We start from the raw sequence: 21,718 nt of genomic DNA, 5'->3' as shown, positions 1-21,718 counted from the left end.
GTTTTGTCCAATCTAGTCTCAAAAGTTCTGTGAGCTGGGGATTCCTTTACATTCCTTGGGAGGCTATTCCACAGCCCAATACATCTGGTGGGAAGATTTTCCTGGTACTCAGCATCAATTTTCCATGTATACTATCCTAATTGATTCCTGTCCACATTGCAAATATTACCAAACTTATCATATTCCTCCTTTGACAGCTCTCAGTCAAAGCTATATAGACATATTTTTTTTTTTTAAATCTCTTATCATAAGTCGTTTCCACCAGCTCCTGGACTTCTTCAGTTTTCTCCTATTATTCTGGTAATGTGGTACCCAGAACTGAATACAACATTCCATGTGAGGACATACTAGAATTGTATCAAAGTGGACCATCCTTCTTAACATCTCTGCATCATGTCAAGATGCCTGTATGTGGGCAAATGAAAATTGCATTGCCCTTCATTACAGCCACGTCACATTGCAAATATATCTGATTTGCCACTACCACTTCTAGGTCTCCTTCAGCATTACTGCTCTCCAAGTTTTTCCCTCTCATTGAGGATATGCATTGGATTGTTTTCCCACCCCAGATTTTTCCAAGATGATTATCATTTTGTTGTGTTTTTGCCCACCTCTTTAATCTTTCTGGGTCCCTTTGTGGCTGCTACTCTTCATTTAACAACACCTAAGAAATGCATTCATGTAATTTTCACTCCTTCTTCCAGATCATCTATGAAAATATTAAATAAGGCTAGATCTAACACTGATTCCTGCGGTACCTGACTGGATAGTAGCCCTCCAAACCCATCCTTTTAGCTAGATTTTAGTCCAGATATCTGGAAAAGAAGTTCAAATAATTCCTTCCAGTGTACATAACCTTGCATTTGCCAACACTGACAGTCTCCATGGAGCACGGCTCTGCAATGAACAGTAAGGGCTCATAATAGTGTGTGACATGCCTTTCTTAATTGGAACTCCTACTAGAATGTGCTCTACAGTCTGAGCCATGGCACCAGCTGCTTCTTTCTTCATCTTGAAGATGAAATGATAACATGCTGAAAAGTACTCTAATTAAGACCTACACCATGCTATCCAATGGCCTGCAGTGTTGTGCTTGTCATTCAGTAGCTTTACAGGCTATGAATACTCAGTGGTGTACTCAGGAACAAACACCAGTGAGGAGTAGCCAGCAACTTCCGAGGCATTGGACACTCCTCTGTGACCTTGTCTACAGTAGCCTTTTCCTTCCCAAAATTTCGCACTGTTGTTACCACCAGTTTAGGTTCACTGGTGGTAGCAACAGCAGGAATGCTAATGGAGAGAGGGCTCTAATGGCCACTGGTGTTTTTACCACCATGTTGTATCCCTTCTCAAAGCAGGTCTAAACAATATGTATAGTAAAAAGGGTGGTGGCCAGGGGTATCTTGTCTAGCATAGTTATTGATGCTAACAATGGGGAAAAGACAAGTGTGAACAAAACCTAAAACAGCTGTTTTTTTTCTACCAGTCCTAACCCTGTTTTCTGAGCTCACATTCCCTCCCTATAGATTATTAAAATAGTTTGAATGCTAAAGGGAGCAATTTTAGCCACTGGTTAGATGGTTGCTTCAAGACCTTTCATCAGGCAATGCTTGTACTTCTCCACTTTTGATCACAAGATATTCTAAAAAGGCAATAAACTCTGTGAGACTGATACCACCTGCACATGTCTGCATCTTGCATTGAAATTTCCAGGGTGTTTGTCAACCCCTGGGTCATCATCCTAAACTGTGAATTCACCAAGGATGTACATTTATTTCAGTTGGAGTTCATTTTCATGTTTTTTTCTGACTGGGTAAATTCCTCAGATGCCACAATAGTATCACCAGTAGGCAGGGGAGTGGGTGGAAGGACATGGAAAAAACCCACTAGATGGCAGAAAGGTCCCTATTGTTGAAAATTAAAAATAATAATAATAAATCTAAATGTTCTTTCTCTCAACGCTAATCATGTCTCCTAATACGATGTTTCACAATATGAATGCAATCTGACAAATCAGAAAAAATGCCCCAAACAAATACTTATTCAGAATAGACAAGATTCGTTAGGCATGATTTTGTCCACGTATAGATAGACTGCTTTGTCCCATTCATTATTTAGTTGACATCCTATTTTTTGAAACTTCTCCAATATTAGACTTCTTCAATGAAGGGAAAAAATTGTTTTCCAAAATAAACATTGTAAAGATGCCAAACAATGGATTTTCCACAGTCATCATTTCATAGGACCTTTTGTAATTAATGTTATTACTGATGCAAAATTCTTTCTTGTGCTGTTTCTCATTAGTAGATGGAGATCAGGTGTGATAGATCTCAAAGGATCTGATGCAAAGTCAATGGATAGACTCCTATGCTAAGATACTCGACGGTAATTAAGCGCCTAATGCCCATTGAAATCTGGGCCATAATGACTTTACTGGACTTTGAATCAGGCCCTGAAGCAGCAACACGCAACAAAGAGAAAAATCTGGACCCATTATTTTAGGTACCTACTATACAAGAATTTTACTTCTAAGGGTATGTCTACACTACCTGCCGGATCGGCGGGTAGTGATCGATCTATCGGGGATCGATTTATCGCGTCTAGTGTAGAGGCGATAAATCGATCCCCGATCGCTCTGCCGTCGACTCCGGAACTCCACCACAGCGAGAGGCAGAAGCAGAGTTGACTGGGGAGCGGCAGCCGTCAATCCCGCGCCGTGAGGATGCGAAGTAAGTGATTCTAAGTCGATCTAAGATACGTTGACTTCAGCTATGCTATTCTCGTAACTGAAGTTGCGTATCTTAGTTCGATCCCCCCCCCCCCAGTGTAGACCAGGCCTAAGAATAATGTTCAAAGTGCAGTAATGTTACAGTATATATTGTAAAGCACAGTTTGTTTTGATAATAGAATTAAAAATACAAGTTGGTTAAAACGAAAGACTTTTTGAGATATGTTTCAGAGTAGCAGCCGTGTTAGTCTGTATCCGCAAAAATAACAGGAGTACTTGTGGCACCTTAGAGACTAACAAATTTGTTAGTCTCTAAGGTGCCACAAGTACTCCTGTTATTTTTGAGATATATTTCTCAGAAACAGGGATATGTTTAACTAAAAATATAATTAGGTTAATCTGAACAAAAACTTGTACTTTTATATTTACACTGTACCCATGCTAGATAGATGCTATAGTCCATTGACAATTTACACAGAATAAATGTGGTTGATTTGGATACTGAATACTGGAGCTATGAGAAACAGTTGTAAATGTTTATTCTGATACAATTCAAATTTGCAGAAAGTACTTTGAAATAGTAGAAATTTCACTAAATTTTTCTTCCTTCTCAAAATCTACAACTAAAATTTCATGTGGAAAATGTGATTTTGAATTTTTCACATCTTGATGAAAATCATAGAATCATAGGACTGGAAGGGACCTCGAGAGATCATCTAGTCCAGTCCCCTGCACTCATGGCAGGACTACATAATAACTAGACCATTCCTGATATGTGTTTCTCTAACCTGAACTTAAACACCTCTAGTAACAGAGGTTCCACAACCTCCCTAGGCAATTTGTACCAGTATTTAACAACTCTGACAGTTCGGAAGTTTTTCCCTAATATTCAACCTAAAACTCCCTTGCTGCAATTTAAGCCTATTGCTTCTTGTCCTATCCTCAGAGGTTAATAAGAACAATTTTTCACCCCTTTCCTTGTAACAACCTTTTATGTCCTTGAAAATTGTTATCATGTCCCCCCTCAGTCTTCTCTTCTCCGGGCTATACAAACCCTATTTTTTCAATCTTTCCTTATAGGTCATGTTTTCTAGACCTTTAATCATTTTTGTTGCTCTTCTCTGGACTGTCTCCAATTTGTCCACATCTTTCCTGAAATGCGGTGCCCAGAACTGGACACAGTACTCCAGTTGAGGCCTTATCAGCATGGAGTAGAGCAGAAGAATTACTTCTCATGTCTTGCTTACAACACTCCTTCTAATATATCCCAGAATGATGTTTGCTTTTTTGAAAAAGTGTTACACTGTTGACTCATATTTAGCTTGTGATCCACTACAAGAGAACCTGAGAGTTACAAATGCCAGAGTTATGAACTGACCAGTCAACCACATACCTTATTCGGAACTGGAAATACACAATCAGGCAGCAGCAGAGACAAAAATAATAATAAAAATGGCAAGCATAGTACAGTACTGTGTTAAATGTAAACTACTAAAAAAATAAAGAGAACCCAGCATTTTTCTTCTGTGTAGTAAAGTTTCAAAGTCAATGTTCAGCTGCAAACTTTTGAAAGAACAACCATAATGTTTTGTTCAGAGTTATAAACATTTCAGCGTTACGAACAACATCCATTTCTGAGGTGTTCGTAACTCTGAGGTTCTACTGTATGACCCCTAGACCCCTTTCCAAAGCAATCCTTCCTAGGCAGTCATTTCCCATTTTGTATATGTGCAATTGATACTCCCGAGGGAACTCTCCCCCCCCAAAATTAAAAATGTGGCACCAAAAAAAAAATAAATAAATAAAAATTCTACACATTTTAAAATTCTGCAAATGTTTATTTGTCAATACACAAATGTGGAGGCTCAAGCATGGCAGTGGAGAGCACAGGCCACTGGCTACACGGAGGTGGGAGATCACCCTGCAGTTTCCCCCCCCGGACAGGGACACAGCGGTGAGGCTGCTCCCAACCCATGACACAGCGCAAGGGCTGGGCCTGCCCCAGAAACACTCTGGGACTCTGCCCCTCTGTGCCAGGTGCACCAGGTGTAGGCAGGTAGGCTCAGCCTTGCAGGATCCAAGTGTGGAGGGGCTTAGTGTGGGGGGATCAAGGTGTGGGGTGAGAAGGTACTGTCTGTGGTAATCTGGGTGTGGGTGGCTCAGTGTGGGATCTGGATGCACATTGGCTTGTTAGGGGGGTTCCAGGTGCAGGGGCAATGGGACTGTGCAGGGGAGTCCAGGTGAAAGTGGTTGGGACTCAGCAGGGGTGTGTGTGTGTGTGGGGGGGCGTACGGGGGTCTGAGTGTGGGGGTGTGTATGCTGGAGGAGTGGGGCTTGGTAGGATGGGGGTCCTGATGCCAGTGGTCCAGGTGCATAGGGGTTGGGGCTCACCGGGGTTGGAGTTTGAGTGCAGGGGGTGGTTTGGGTGCAGGGATGGGGGGTATGGATGCAGGGGGTGGGACACTGTGGGGGTCTATATGCAGGGGGTGGGGCTTGACAGAGAGGACCAGGTGTGGGGGGGAGGGGACTCCAGATGCAGGGGGTAAAGCTCAGTGGGATGGAGATTTGGGTGTGGGGGGCTCTGGGTGTGTGTGAGGGTCCGGATGTATGGGGCTTGGGTGGATGAAGGATCAGCTCACTGTAATGGGACCCCTTGCCCTGCAGCTGAGGAGCAATGGGGGCAGGAAGTGGGGGAGGGAAGGGTTTGAGCCAGGGGAGGTTTCTGGGGGTGGGTCTGACCTGGCCCCAGCTGCTTTGTGCGGGGGAAGTGCACTCCAATCCCACCCCCAGCCAGCCTATCCTATCCGGGGCTAGCAGCTGAGCATGCACAGGGAAGGAGCCACTATTTGGTCCCCAGCCCCTCCCGCAGAGATTTTCCTCTCCGCAGGCTGCTCCAGGCACCAGAAACAATACTCCCACATTGCTAGGGAGGGGAACATGACCACTTTTGCTTCCCCATCAGAAAGTCATTTTTCTGCGGGGAAGCAAAGAAATCTGCAGAGGACAGGAATTCTGCGCATGCTCAGTGGACAGATTCCTCCCAGGAGTAAATTGAGTGTTCCTTCTTGAGTGGAGTGCTTTGCATTTGTTCTTATTCAGACCAGTTTGTCCAGATCATTTTCAATTTTAATCCTATCCTCCAAAGCACTTGTAACCCCTCCCAACTTGATATAATCCACAAACTTGTTAAGGTTATTCTCTGCCATTATCTAAACCACTGATGAAATTATTGAACAAAACCAGACCCAGGATCGATCCTTGCAGGACCCCACTCAGTATGCCCTTCCAGCTTGACTGTGTACCACTAATAACTACTCTCTGGGAGTGGTTTTCCAATCAATTATGCACCCATGTTATAGTAACTTCATCTAGGCTGTATTTCCCTAGTTTGTTTATGAGAATGTAATGTGAGACAGTAGCAAAAGCCTTACTAAAGTCATGATCTACCACATCTACCGCTTCCCCTGTATCCACAAGACTTGTTACCCTGTCAAAGAAAGCTATCAGGTTGGTTTGACATGATTTATTCTTGACAAATCCATGCTGACTGTTATTTATCACCTTATTATCTTCTATGTGTTTGCAAATTGCTTGATTATTTTCTCCATTATCTTTCCCGGTACTGAAGTTAAACTGACTGGTCTGTAATTCCCTGAGTTGTTCTTATTTCCCTTTTTATAGATTGGCACTAAATTTGCCCTCTTCCAGTCCTCTGGAATCTCTCCCATCTTTCATTGTTCATGAGTTTTTGAAGATAATTGCTAATGGCTCAGATATGTCCTCAGTCAGCTCCTTGAGTATTCTAGGATGTATTTCATCAGGCCCTGGCAACTTGAAAACATCTAACTTGTCAAAGTAATTTTTAACTTGTTCTTTCCCTATTTTAGCCTCAGATCCCACCTCATTTTCACTGGCGTTCACTATAAAGATGTCCAATCGTTACTAACCTGTTAAGTGAAAACTGAAACAAAAAAGTCATTTAGCACTTCTGCCATTTCCACATTTTCTGTTACTGTCTTTTCCGCTTCATTGAGTATCGGGCTTACCCTGCCCTTGGTCTTCCTCTTGCTTCTAATTGTTACCCTTTATGTCTCTAGCTAGTTTAATCTCATTTTGTGCATTGGCCTTTTTAATTTTGTCCCTGCATGTTTGTGTTGTTTGTTTATATTCATCCTTTGCAATTTGACCTACTTTCCACCTTTGCAGGACTCTTTTTTTTTTTGAGTTTCAGATCATTGAAGATCCCCTCGTTAAGGCAGGGTGGTTTCTTGCCATCCTTCCTATCTTTCCTAGGCAGTGGGATAATTTGCTCTTGTGCCCTTAATAATGTCTCTTTGAAAAACTGCCAACTCTCTTGAACTGTTTTTACGCTTAGACTTGCTTCTCATAGAATCTTACCTAACAGCTCCCTGAGTTTGTTAAAGTCTGCCATCTTGAAACCCATTATCTTTATTCTGCTGTTTTCCCTCCTACCATTCCTTAGACTCATGACCTCTATCATTTCATGATCACTTTCACCAAAATTACCTTCCACTTTCCACGCTCAACCAGTTCCTCCCTATTTGTCAAAATCAAATCTAGAAAAGCCTCTCCCCTAGTTGCTTTCTCCATCTTCTAAAATAAAAAATCATCGCCAATGCAGTCCAAACACTTGTTGGATAATCTGTGACTTTCGGTATTATTTTCCCACAGATGTCTGGGTAGTTGAAGTCCCCCAGGTCATAAAGTCATGTTTGGTCTCTTCTGATATTTCGTTTAAAAAAAATCAGAATGCCAGGAATTGAAAAGTTGGCCAGAATGAACTTGTGAAAATATTCATGTAACTTTTCACAAAAAGATTGTCACCAATTTTTCCCAGCACTGCTGAATTCACCACATACAATGGATGTGCCGTGAAACAAAAATTTGCATTTGTTGAAGTGTGTGATTGATTTCACAAAATATAATTTTATGTCGGGTACGTTTTAAGAACTAGCTAATAAATAAGGTCCCAATCCTGCAATGTACACTGTTAATGAAGGAACTCTGCACCAGTGCAGAGCCCCATTGAAGTCAGTGGGACAAGGTATGGACACAGGGGTCCACCACATTTCAGGATGGGGACCTAAGTTCTGATTTATATGTCATAATTGATTACCTACATGTCAGCAACTTGGGTCAGTCAAATTTCATTTTTTTTTCACAGTACCTCTTTATAAACACTCTGGACCTGATTATGTTTTCACTCCAATTTTGCACCAATTAACTCCATTGACTTCTGATTTACAATAGAGGAAGCAAGATTAGAAACAGGCCAATAGACACTATTGCGTTTGTAGTCTGACACTCAAGATAATACAAGGAGCCATGTAGGTTTTCAAGCATTAACTAATATATTTATTAATGTTAATGCAGCTGGCCAGAAATTTTGATAAACTCCAGCATAGGTGCTTGATACTAAGGGAATATTGTTGATGTTCCTTAATATATGAGACATGCACTTAAATTCACCTTGTGCTGCTAATAAAATCTTCAACAAATCATTGCTATGCATAGGTTCAGAGGCAATCAGCATAATTATGAATGGAATATGCAATATGAATGAGTCATTAAGATTTCAATCTTTAATACTTTGAAGGGGGGGGGGAGCCCAATTATATAAAGCTGGTGGCAATAAATAGTTTATTTTGCTTATGCTGTGATATTCAATGACCTTAAGCCATAAAAATCCCTCAGAGTTTCCATTCTCTCCCTTTCCCAACCAGCTGCTCTCTTTACATGTTCCATTCATAGTGCTTTTGCATGAAGCAGCAAGCTTGCACATGCCATGGTTTTTATTCGTTTTTTTTTCCAGAGCTCTGGGTTAGGATTAAACATTCTGAAAACCACATTATACTGAATTTTCAGAAGGAAGTGGGAGGGAGAAATAGTGGCAAGGGTCATGGACACATTTCTCTCTCTCTAGTGAAGTCAATGGGAGTTTTGCCTCTGATTTGAGTAAGAGTATTATGGCCTAACACCTAGCTCTTATATAGCGGTTCATATCAGTAGATCTCAAAACTCTTTACAAAGGAGATTGGTATGATTATCCCCTTTAACAAATGGAGAAACTGAGGCCCTGGAGAAGTGACTTGCCCAAGACTCAGCAAGAGCTATTGCTATTGGCAGAGCAGAGACTCAGGTCTCCAGAGTCCTAGTCCAGTGCACTATACAGGGGGCCACACTGCCTCTATTGATGTCTCTTGGGACTACTCATGGTAGTAAAGTTAAACACATGCTTAAGTGTTTGCAGGGTCAGAGCCTTAGTGTGTTTTTTACTGAATTTTTGTTTTAAAGGTATTTCTGAGAGATTATGGTCTCCTGCTCATATCCCAGGACAGGAAGTCAGAACACTTGGGTTTTGATGGTGATTCTGCCATTGACTTGCTGTATCGCCTTAGGTAAGAGAGCTAAGATTTCCGTGCCTCAGTCTACCCACCTGTAAAATGAGTATATTAATACCTCTCTCTCTCTCTGTCAGATATGTTGTGAGAATTAATGAATGCTTGTAAAGCCCTTTGAGTTCCTCCACTGGAAGGTGCTGCTTCAAAGTGTTGTTAGTTGTTTGGGCTAAATTAATTCTTCCTTAATTCTCAGTAGTAGTAATAATAAAAAAATCTTTCATGCTGTGCTATATATTTGCACAGAGTTTTTTTTCCAGATGAAGAGTGACTGAAAGGAATGAGACTGTTAGCTTAGGAGTTAATGGGACTAAAGTCCATTAGAGTTTTGCATGAGTAAGGAATTCAGGATTGTGCTAAATGTAAATGCTGTCTGACACCTCATTCAAAGAAACACCTTTGGTATCCACAAAGGAAATTAGTAGCAGATGAAAGCCTATTTTTAATTATGCTGGAACAAAAAATATAACTACTTTAACGAGTTTTTTCCTTCCTAATTTCTTTTTAAGTCCTTACAGATATTTATCGCTTTTGAAAGAATACTAAAAAAACCCCCGTATGTCTTTTAGCAGAGTAACATTTACTTATTCTCTCTTCATTTCATTTTTTTCAATACATATGATGAAACATGACGAAAATCCATTGGGATTTATACAGGGTGCTCTCTCTGATCTATCATATTATTGTACTGTTCAAGTAGCACATCAATAATTTCTGTAACAATAAACATATATTTTCCTTTGATCTTCTTGCTCCAGGGATGATCCAAAGCCTATTGGGAATCTTTCCGTTGACTTGGATCAAGCCCTCAGTCTTGCAATGATAATTTGTCATCATTTTCATATTTACTTGGACAGTGTGATATAAACTAAATTTGAGTTGCTCTTTCTAAAGAATAAGGTATTTGTTAGCTAAATGTGTATGCCAGCAGGTCAATACACAGATAATTAAAAAAGGAGCATAGTGTTTAGAGCACGGGACTGGGAGCCATGGCTCTTGGGTACTAATCCTGGCTCTTACACTGGCTTGGTGCTTGATCTTGTGAAAATCACTCGACCTCTTTGTGCATTGGCTTCTCATCTGTAAAATGTGTGTGTGTGTGTGTGTGTATATATATATATATATATATATATGTATCCACCTCACAGGAATTTTGCAAGGTCTAACAAATTAGTTCTTGAAAAATAGAATCAAGTGTTATACCACAAAAACAACAAGGAGTCCGGTGGCACCTTAAAGACTAACAGATTTATTTGTTCTATGCCCAAATAAATCTGTTAGTCTTTAAGGTGCCACCAGACTCCTTGTTGTTTTTGTGGATACAGACTAACAAGGCTACCCCTCTGATACTTGACACCATGCAAAGTGTTATACCAGACATATATTGTTAAAGACTAATAATTTGCATTGTTCTTTACTGTCTGTAATAGTAGTTACTAGGGCTAGTTGATACTGACTTCGTAAAAGTTAAAGAAAGAAATTTAAAGGAACAATAAAAGATCTTCAGAAATCAAACCAATCTCACAGTAATGTGATTGGTAGAAAAGGGAAAACAAAGTATTACAGTTAGAATGTTTTTAGGCAAATTGGAATTATTTGCATGTGCAAATATATTGGTTAACATTAGGTGCCCAGTTAGGTACATAAATATATTGAATACAGGTTTAAGTATATGGCCATGCCTTTATTCCACCCACTTATTTTGGCACTCTCATTTAGGTGTCTTATAAATTAGACTCTTGCCTAATCACCTAATTGATTTTTATCATCTTGAGTGTCACCTTTTGAAAGTAGAACAGTGCCCTGCATTTGAAATTCCATGCTCAACAAGTAGGTCCACAATTTCTTGTTGGCATGAAATAGTGATGCGTCTTTCTGAAAATGTACCCCAAATGATTCCACTGGAAATTAGCATGTTTCTGGGAACAGCTTACTTTGAAAGTGAGATGAGAAAACTCTCTCTTTTTGATGCTCTTGTGCAATTAAAGTGCTATTCACTGTACATCCAGCTTTTCTTTTGCTGGTTGCCAGTGTGCATCAAAATTCAGGCACACAGCAAAGAAATGCAAAAATTCAAAACAACCAGCAAAGAGAAGTGGCCCATTTCAAAAGAGCAGAGGAGCACTAAAATAAAAAATGGGGAACACACCTGGACATGTCCTTTTTTTGTTCCACAGACAGAACCAATGAAGTGGTTTGGGAGAGAGATTTTTTCCCCCCAGGGAGTGAACAGAGATTGTCATAAGGCACACAGAGAGAGAGTCAGTGAGTGAGTGAGAGAGAGAGCGAGAGTGCACAGCGCTGCTGTTTCATGCAGAGGACTGTGACAGCTGAATTGCGCTGATACAGCCTTTTCATTATCTGAAACAATTGCTTGGGCAAGAACAGCATGAGACTTCATGAAATGTTTTTGAACTCGGATTCCTGATAGGAGAGCATTACATAACTCTGTCTTTGTGAATGCTGGCAACCGGGAACATACAGAAAGACACAGCCAGAAGCACTGCACTCAGCTGCCTTTTTCTTTCTTTCTTTTTTAAAAATCGGAGCCAAGCATTAAACAGACAAGCCTATCTTCTCCCTCCCCCTGCCCTCCCCCACAAGCCCCCAACAGAAGCCTGGTTTTCATCACAGATTAATAAATGACGCTCTCCATCATTTTAATATGCTTCCCACAGCCTTTTGCTAAGGAATTAACGATGCTCCAATTCAACATTGCCATGGTGCATGAAATGTCTTTGGATGTCTGTTCACTTGAAGAAGTGCTGGGGAGCAGGGACTTTGCAAGCGGGTCTGCCTCCTAAAACTTTGGGTTGTGGTTTTGATTCAGCCACAAAACTGTGGGGGAGCCTTGCTATGACTGTTTTTATAAAACTGAAGGAAATAAAGTCAATGTTGTATATTTCACTGTCTCCTGAAGTGATTATTTGTGCCATTAGCTGTTAAGGAAATGTGCCTAAGTGCTTAGGAATTCTAATTAAGCAGGCTCAGCTGGAGTGAATAGCTGGAGGATTTCACAACGCTTTTTTGAAATCATATGCAGTCCAAGCAACCAGGGGAATTCTCTAAACTTTGGAGCTTTATCCTGGTGGACATGTCTATTCATCTCTTATTTGTTTGTTTTTAAATCAGTGGCTTTTTCAGCCTGTATCATTTCACAATCCTGCTTTGGTTTGTTCCTCTTTTTACTTTTTCTTCCATCTGCTTTTAGAAAAGCTGCAGTCTCAGCCCAACAGGCAGAATGCTTTTTAGATTTGTGGGAGTGGAGTTCATGGGGCTAAACTCCATTGAAGTCAGCTCTGATGGTGTGCTGCATGATTACATCCGGGATGAATTTAGCCCATCGCCTTTACCACAAGGGGCCATATACTGCCCTCATGTATTGTACATGCACGCAGCCCCACTGCGCCCTTCTGGATGTAATTAAGAGAATGTGATCCATGGGAATGCAATAGTAAAAGCAAATATTTAAAAAATTCTGCCATTGTACAGTATTGGCTGGGTGGTATGTGTACTACACAGAAAACAAGCTAAAACTTATCTGTCTTTTGTAACTCTTTAACTTTCTGTTTTCATGGCAAACACTTTTATTCTGCTTTTCACAGATGTCAATGTTCCCTGTCTGTTTAATCTGCCATCACCATGGTATCTGAGAGCTAACAAAAGTTACTTTAACAAAGCAGCAATTTGAGGGACTGTATTCTCTGTCCTTTCCTTGTTTACTCTGCTGGAGGGGCTCTTGGGTCCTTTCACTTTACCTCCATTTTCTCTTTTCTTCTTCTATCTTCAGGGAAGGGAAACCGAGCTATTCTTATGCAGTTACTGAGGGAAAACGATTGGAAAACAGGAGGGTTGTACTTCTCACTTTAAACATACACAGATCCCTTTTCAGACTGATGGTTTGTGGAAGGGAGATTCAGAGCTGTGACTCAGCTGCCAAGAAGGCCTGATTTCCCCCCTCCACCCACTCCTATGAGTCTCACTCTTGGCAATGATCACTGATGACCACAGCTGTCATGCTAGGTCATGGAAAGCTGTCAAGTGAGGTAGCACGTAAGATATGGAACTCAGTCCAGAAGAACAGGCTCAGGGTCTTAAATTTGATCTGGTATCAGGTAATGAGCCAGTACACCACACTGAACAGCATTAGGCTGGTGTCATCTTGTCAACCTGTTTTCCTCAGAAGATGAACAGCCAGATGTGGGGCCACTGAAGCTTCTTCATGGTTGCTATTATCCCGAAGTATGCAGGCACACACAGTGCCTAGTGGTGCAATTGACAGAAAGTACTCCTAGCTAGCTGACGGTGCTAGAAAGCATTCCTCGTCACTGGTGTCCTGTAGGTATGTAGGAGTAGTAAAGGGGCCAGAAGAATCCCAATACTACTTACCACCTTGATGATCAAAACAACGGTATTCAGATGGTTGCAATAGCATTATGTAAGCACAACCAACTCATCGAGCCATCGATTCTATTGAAGTATAGGACCGCAGGATTGCAGTCTCAGATTCTGAAAACAACGGGTTGAAGTTTGTATGGTTTCCCAGGACATAACTTCTATTTTGAGAGGCATATTTTCTGTTAAGTATAGTAGCATTCTGTAAAGCCTCACCTATTCAGTGCTGTGTGTAGAGATATGAGATGGGGATGAGGAGACAGTGTTCTATTCAAATCTATTCTATAGGGTTTCTTATACCACACTCATCACCGTACTATCTGAGCTCCTTCCAGCAGTGCATTAACAATGCCACTTACTTGTTTTCTCTTCCTCTCCCCAGGAGGAGAAGTGTATGCAGTGGAGTGTTTTGTCGGGGCTTTTTTAAACAATATATAACACTGACAATACATACGTTTGTTAGAGAAGGCAAGGTTAAAGAATCATAGAAATGTAGGGCTAGAAGGGACCTTGAGCAATCAAAGCACCTGTGCTGAGGCAGGACCAAGTAAACCTGGACCATCCCTCACAGGTGTTTGTCCAACCTGTTCTCAAAGAACTCCAGTGATGGGGATTCCACAGCCTCCCTTAGAAGCCTATTCCAGAGCTTAACTAGCTTTAGAGCTAGAAAGTTTTTCCTCATATCTAATCTAAATCTCCCTTGCTGCAGATTAAGCCCATTACTTCTTGTCCTATTTTCCGTGGACATGGAGGACAACTGATCACAGTCCTTTTTAATAACAGTCTTTAACATATTTGAAGACTATTATCAGGTCCCCCATCATTCTTCTTTTCTCAAGACAAAATATGCCCAGTTTTTTTAACCTTTCTTCATAGGTCAGGTTTTCTAAACCTTTTATCGTTTTTGTTGCTCTCCTCTGGACCCTCTCTAATTTGTCCTCATTTTTCCTAAAGTGTGGTATCCACAATTGGACACAGTACTCCAGGTGAGGCCTCACCAGTGCTGCATAGAGTGGAACAATTACCGCCTGTGGCTTACATACAACACTCTCTTAATACACCCAAGAATGATATTAGCCTAACTGCATCACACTAACTGACTTATGTACAATTTGTGATCCACTACAACCCCCAAGTCTTCTTCAGCAGTACTACTAGCTATCCTGTTATTCCCCATTTTGTAATAGTGCATTTGAGTTTTCCTTACTAAGTGTAGGACTTTGCATTTGTCTTTACTGAATTTCGTCTTGTTTATTTCAGACCAATTCTTCAATTTCTGAAGGTCCTTTTGAATTCTAGTCCTGTTCTCCAAAGTGCTTGCAACCTCTTCCAGTTTGGTGTCAGCATACTCTCCACTCCATTAGCCAAGTAATTAATTAAACTATTGAACTGTACTGGACCCAGGATTGACCCCTTGTTGCGGGATCCCATTAGATACATCTTCCCTCCATCTAGCCTAGTGTGGCCAATGCCATCTAGCCCAACAGTGACCAATGCCAGGTGTCCCAGAGGGAATGAACAGAACTGGTAATCACCAAGTGAACCATCCCCTGTTGTCCTTTCCCAGCTTCTGGTAAAGAGAGGCTAGGGACACTATCCCTGCCCATCCTGGCTAATAACCATTGATGGACCCATCCTCCATGAATGTATCTAGTTCTTTTTTGAACTGTGTTATAGTCTTGGCCTTCACAACATCCTCTGACAATGAGTTCCACAGGTTTACTGTGTGTTGTGTGAAGAAATACTTCTTTTTGTTTGTTTTAAACCTGCTGCCTATTAATTTCATTTGGTGACCTCTAGGTCTTGTGTTATGAAAAGGAGTAAATAACACTTCCTTATTTACTTTCTCCACACCAGTCATGATTTTATAGACCTCTAGCATATCCCCCCTTTGTTGTCTCTTTTTCAAGCTGAAAAGTCCCAGTTTTATTAATCTCTCCTCAGATGGAAGCTGTTTCATATCCCTAATAATTTTGTTGCCCTTTTCTGAACCTTTTCCAATTCCAATATTTTTTTTTGGAGATGGGATGACCACATCTGCACGCAGTATTCAAGATGTGGACATACCATGGATTTATATAGAGGCAACATGATATTTTCTGTCTTATCTATCCCTTTCTTAATGATTCCCAACATTCTGTTGACTTTTTTGACTGCTGCTGCACATTGAGTGGATGTTTTCAGAGAACTATCCACAACGACTTCAAGGTCTCTTTCTTGAATGGTAACTGCTAATTTAGACCCCAGCATTTTATATGTATAGTTAGTTTTATGTTTTCTGATGTGCATGACTTTGCCTTTAGCAACATTGAATTTCATCTGCCATTTTGTTGCCCAGCTCTCTGAAAAGTCTCCTGTAAAACAAGATTATATTCCATTAAATTTTCTCTTTGGAGAAATTATATCCCAGAACACAAGACTAGGTGAAAGCTCCAGGAGCACCATTTGGACTAGCCTTACACAGGTGAAAGCCCATTTCTTTACATTCCAGCCTGGGGCAGGCAGGGCTAAGAAAGCCTTTACTTGAATGTTTGGGGGGCATCCATCACCACTGCAAAGTAGAGGTGGGGTGGGAGTTAGAAATAAACAAAGAAGCAAATCCAAAAGCCCTACCTAAGGAAACCAGCATGGGGAAGAACAGGCATTAGATTAGAACGACAATTTAGCACACTCTGCCAAGGAGAGGCTTTCCAAAAAGCTGTAGAAATGGCTGTTTTCCCCTTGAATGTTCATTTGAATATCATCAGCACCTCAATTGTTTTCATATTCTGTTTTTTGTATTGTAATAGTGCAAAGTTTTAAACCAATACAAGAAGGGTCTGACTAATTTTTAATAAATATTGCTGCCCGGCAACCTAGCTATCCTCCAGCCCCAACTCATTCAGGTACAGTAAGTTTTGAGATTGCAACAGAAGCTGTTGTTAGGTTTCCCAGTGGGATACCATGGTTGCTTTATTTGTGCACAAGGCTTTTCATAACTGTCTCATGTTTGGGGCACTCAGGAATGAATATGCTTCCTCTCCATGAATAACTGCTGAATTCCCAGCGGGAGCCATAAGATATTTAAATAATGATGTTGTGATGTACAGTATCTCAAGATTTCAACCCTCAGAGTCCCTTAGCTATCTAAGCACACATTTATAATACAGCTTAATGACTGTACTCTCTGGCTACATATCAGTTGGTAGGCTGCATTTCCGTCATTATAAATGCAGTTGCATCAAGTATAGTATGTTCTATTAATTAACAGAAATTACTGTATTTAAGAAAAAAACACAAAACCTCCCAAATATGGAAAAAAAACCTTAATTGACTAAAGTCTCTCCTTTTTTTCCATCGTTCACTTCTTGCCTTGTGGTCTAAAGTAAGGTCAACAATGGGATATGATTGCTGAGAGAGAAGCTCTTCGGTATATCTATGGTACTTATATGGCTGGCATTACTATAGTATCTGAGCACCTCATAACCTCTTAGGCCTGGTCTACACTACGAGTTTAGGTCGACTTTAGCAGCGTTAAATTGAATTAAGCCTGGACACGTTCACACGACGAAGCCCTTTCTTTCGACTTAAAGGGCCCTTTAAACCGGTTTCTTTACTCCACCTCCGACGAGGGGATTAGCGATAAAATCGGCCTTAGCGGGTCGGAATTGGGTTAGTGTGGACGGAATTCGACGTTATTGGCCTCCGGGAGCTATCCCACAGTGCTTCATTGTGACCGCTCTGGACAGCACTCTCAACTCAGATGCACTGACCAGGTAGACAGGAAAAGGCCCGCAAACGTTTGAATTTCATTTCCTGTTTGCTCAGCGTGGAGAGCACAGGTGACCACGCAGAGCTCATCAGCACAGGTAACCGTGATGGAGTCCCAGGATCGCAAAAGAGCGCCAGCATGGACAGAACGGGAGGTATGGGATCTGCTCGCCATATGGGGAGATGAATCAGTGCTAGCTGAACTCCGAAGCAGTAAACGAAATGGCAAAATATTAGAAAAGGTCTCCAAGACCATGAAGGACAGAGGCCATAACAGGGACGCACAGCAGTGCCGCGTGAAAATTAAGGAGCTACGGCAAGCCTACCACAAAGCCAGAGAAGCAAATGGAAGGTCCGGGGCAGAGCCGCAAACATGCCGCTTCTATGCGGTTCTGCATGCCATTCTAGGGGGTGCAGCCACCACTACCCCAACCGTGTGCTATGACTCCCTCACTGGAGAAACACACAGGGAAGTGGGTTCGGGGTACGAGGAAGATGAGGATGGAGATAATGTAGATAGCTCACAGCAGCAAGGAAGCGGAGAAACCGGTTTCCCCAACAGCCAGGATATGTTTATCACCCTGGACCTGGAACCAGTAACCCCCGAACTCACCCAAGGCGTGCTCCCAGACTCTTAGGGCACACAAGGGATCTCTGGTGAGTGTACCTTTGTAAATATTACACATGGTTTAAAAGCAAGTGTGTTTAATGATTAATGATTAATTTGCCCTGCCAATCGCGGCCAGTACAGCTACTGGAAAAGTCTGTTAACGTGTATGGGGATGGAGCGGAAATCCTCCAGGGACATCTCCAGAAAACTCTCCTTCATGTACTCCCAAAGCCTTTGCAAAAGGTTTCTGGGGAGGGCTGCCTTATCCCGTCCGCCATGGTAGGACACTTTACCACGCCAGGCCAGTAGCACGTAGTCTGGAATCATTGCATAACAAAGCATGGCAGCGTATGGTCCCGGTGTTTGCTGGCATGCAGACAACATCCATTCCTTGTCGCTCTTTGTTATCCTCAGGAGAGTGATATCATTCACGGTCACCTGGTTGAAATGGGGCGATTTTATTAAGGGGACATTCAGAGGTGCCCCTTCCTGCTCTGCTGAACAGAAATATTCCCCACTGTTAGCCACGCGGTGGGGGGGAGGGGTGAAGTGATCATCCCAGAGAATTGGGTGGGGGGGGGGGGGGGAGTTAGTTGGGTTTGTGCTGCATGTTAACCCGGAAACTTCAGCCCCTCCTTTTACATTGCAAACCCATTTTAAATGGCCAACCCAACGGGTGCTTGGTATGGGAAATGAGAGCGCTACATGTTAAGAAGGTTAAAAAAGCCAAAAGACTGTGTCTTACCATGGCTGCCTGCAAGCCGAAATCTGTTGCCTGGCACTGCGTGAGTGATCTCTCACACCAAACCGGCAGGCCCTCAATATAAGAGGAAAAATGCGACCTTGTAACGAAAGCACATGTGCTGTGTAATGTGAACAGCAAAATTTAACGTGAAAGAGTGTACCCATTGTTCTCTAAAATGTGTCTTTTTTAACCACCTCTCCCTTCTCTTCCACCAGCTGCAAATGTTTCTCCTTCACAGAGGCTAGTGAAGATTAGAAGGAGAAAACGGAGGACGCGGGACAATATGTTCACGGAGCTCCAGATGTCCTCCCATGCTGACAGAGCACAGCAAAATGCGTGGAGGCAGTCAATGTCAGACTACAGAAAAGCACAATATGAACGAGAGGAGAGGTGGCGGGCTGAATCGCGGGATGAACAGAGCAAGTGGCGGGCTGAAGATGATAGGTGGCGTCAGCTTGCAGACAGAAGGCAAGAGTCGATGCTCCGGCTGCTGGAGCATCAAACTGATATGCTCCAGCGTATGGTTGAGCTGCAGGAAAGGCAGCAGGAGCAGAGACCGCCGCTACAGCCCCAGTGTAACCAACAGCCCTCCTCCCCAAGTTCCATAGCCTCCTCACCCAGACGCCCAAGAACACAGTGGGGGGGCCTCCGGCCACCCAGTGACTCTACCCCAGATGATTGCCCGAGCATCAGAAGGCTGGCCTTCAATAAGAGTTAAAGTTTTAAACTGCAGTGTGTCCTTTTCCTTCCCTCCTCCCCCACTCATCCCGGGCTACCTTGGCAATTATCCCCCTAGTTGTGTGATGAATTAATAAAGAATGCATGAATGTGAAGTAACAATGACTTTATTGCCTCTGCAAGCGGTGCTCGAAGGGGGGAGGGGAGGGTGGGTGGTTGGTTTACAGGGAAGTAGACTGAACCGGGTGGGGGGGGGGCGGAGGGTTCATCAAGGAGAAACAAACAGAAGTTTCACACCGTAGCCTGGCCAGTCACAAAACTCGTTTTCAAAGCTTCTCTGATGCGCACCGCGCCCTGCTGCACTCTTCTAACCGCCCTGGTGTCTGGCTGCACGTAATCAGCGGCCAGGCGATTTGCCTCAACCTCCCACCCCGCCATAAATGTCTCCCCCTTACTCTCACAGATATTGTGGAGCGCACAGCAAGCAGCAATAACAATGGGGATATTCTTTTCGCTGAGGTCTGAGCGAGTCAGTAAGCTGCACCAGCGTGCCTTTAAACGTCCAAATGCACATTCCACCACCATTCGGCATTTGCTCAGCCTATAGTTGAACAGGTCCTGATTACTATCCAGGCTGCCCGTGTACGGCTTCATGAGCCATGGCATTAAGGGGTAGGCTGGATCCCCAAGGATCACGATAGGCATTTCAACATCCCCAACGGTTATTTTCTGGTCCGGGAAGAAAGTCCCTTCCTCCAGCTTTCGAAACAGACCAGAGTGCCTGAAGACGCGAGCATCATGTACCTTTCCCGGCCATCCCACGTTGATGTTGGTGAAACATCCCTTGTGATCCACCAGGGCTTGCAGCAGCATTGAAAAGTACCCCTTGCGGTTTATGTACTCGGTGGCTTGGTGCTCCGGTGCCAAGATAGGGATATGGGTTCCTTCTATGGCCCCACCACAGTTTGGAAATCCCATTGCAGCAAAGCCATCCACTATGGCCTGCACATTTCCCAGAGTCACTACCCTTGATATCACCAGGTCTTTCATTGCCCTGGCAACTTGGATCACAGCAGCCCCCACAGTAGATTTGCCCACTCCAAATTGATTCCCGACTGACCGGTAGCTGTCTGGCGTTGCAAGCTTCCACAGGGCTATCGCCACTCGCTTCTCAACTGTGAGGGCTGCTCTCATCCTGGTATTCTGGCGCTTCGGGGCAGGGGAAAGCAAGTCACAAAGTTCCATGAAAGTGCCCTTACGCATGCGAAAGTTTCGCAGCCACTGGGAATCGTCCCACACCTGCAGCACGAGGCGGTCCCACCAGTCTGTGCTTGTTTCCCGGGCCCAGAATCGGCGTTCCACGGCATGAACCTGCCCCAGTAACACCATGATTTCCACATTGCTGGGGCCTGTGCCTTGTGAGAGGTCTATGTCCATGTCAATTTCCTCATCACTCTCGTCGCCGCGCTGCAATCGCCTCCTCGCCTGGTCCTGGTTTTGCTTTGGCATGTCCTGGCTCTGCATATACTCCAGGACAATGCACGTGGTGTTCATAGTGCTCATAATTGCCACGGTGATCTGAGCGGGCTCCATGATCCCAGTGCTAGCTATGGCGTCTGGTCTGAAAAAAGGCGCGAAACTAGTATCTGACGGACCGGGGAAGGAGGGAGGGAGAGAGGGGCGAGTGACGACATGGCGTACAGGTACAGGGAATTAAAATCAACAAAGGTGGCTGTGCATCAGGGAGAAACACAAACAACTGTCACACAGAATGGCCCCCCCCCAAAGATTGAACTCAAAAGCCTGGGTTTAGCAGGCCGTTGATTTCACGGAGAGAGGGGGAAGCAAATGAATACATCTATTTTTTACATCTTAAGCTGGCAGCAGATGGTGCAGCATGACTGATAGCCCTCAGCATCTTCTGGGTTCTTGGCAGAAGATACTGTACTACGACTGCTAGCCATCATCATCAAGACGGTTCAATAGGACTGCCGGCAGGACTGAGTCTCCAGGAGACAAAACATGTCTGCCCAGGTGCCTCTGATTGAACTGGAGTCCGACGATGACGGATACCAGTCGTAATACACCATCTACTGCCGAAAGGCAAGGGGCTGCTGCTGTGTAGCAATGCAGCCCCACGTATGCCAGCACCCAGATAGCCGATGAAGGCTACCAGTCATACTGCACCGTCTACTGCCAAAAGGCAATTAGCTGCTGCTGTGTAGCAATGCAGTACCACGTCTGCCGGCACCCAGATGACATATGGTGACGGTGAGCTGAGCTGAGCGGGCTCCATGCTTGCCGTGGTATGTTGTCTGCACAGGTAACCCAGGTAAAAAGGCACGAATTGATTGTCTGCCGTTGCTCTGATGGAGGGGGAGGGGCCTGACGGC

Source organism: Emys orbicularis, chromosome 3, assembly GCF_028017835.1.
Source record: "Emys orbicularis isolate rEmyOrb1 chromosome 3, rEmyOrb1.hap1, whole genome shotgun sequence".
Taxonomy (NCBI): domain Eukaryota; kingdom Metazoa; phylum Chordata; order Testudines; family Emydidae; genus Emys; species Emys orbicularis.
The sequence above is the reverse complement of the archived record's forward strand: the minus strand, read 5'-3'. Positions refer to the sequence as shown.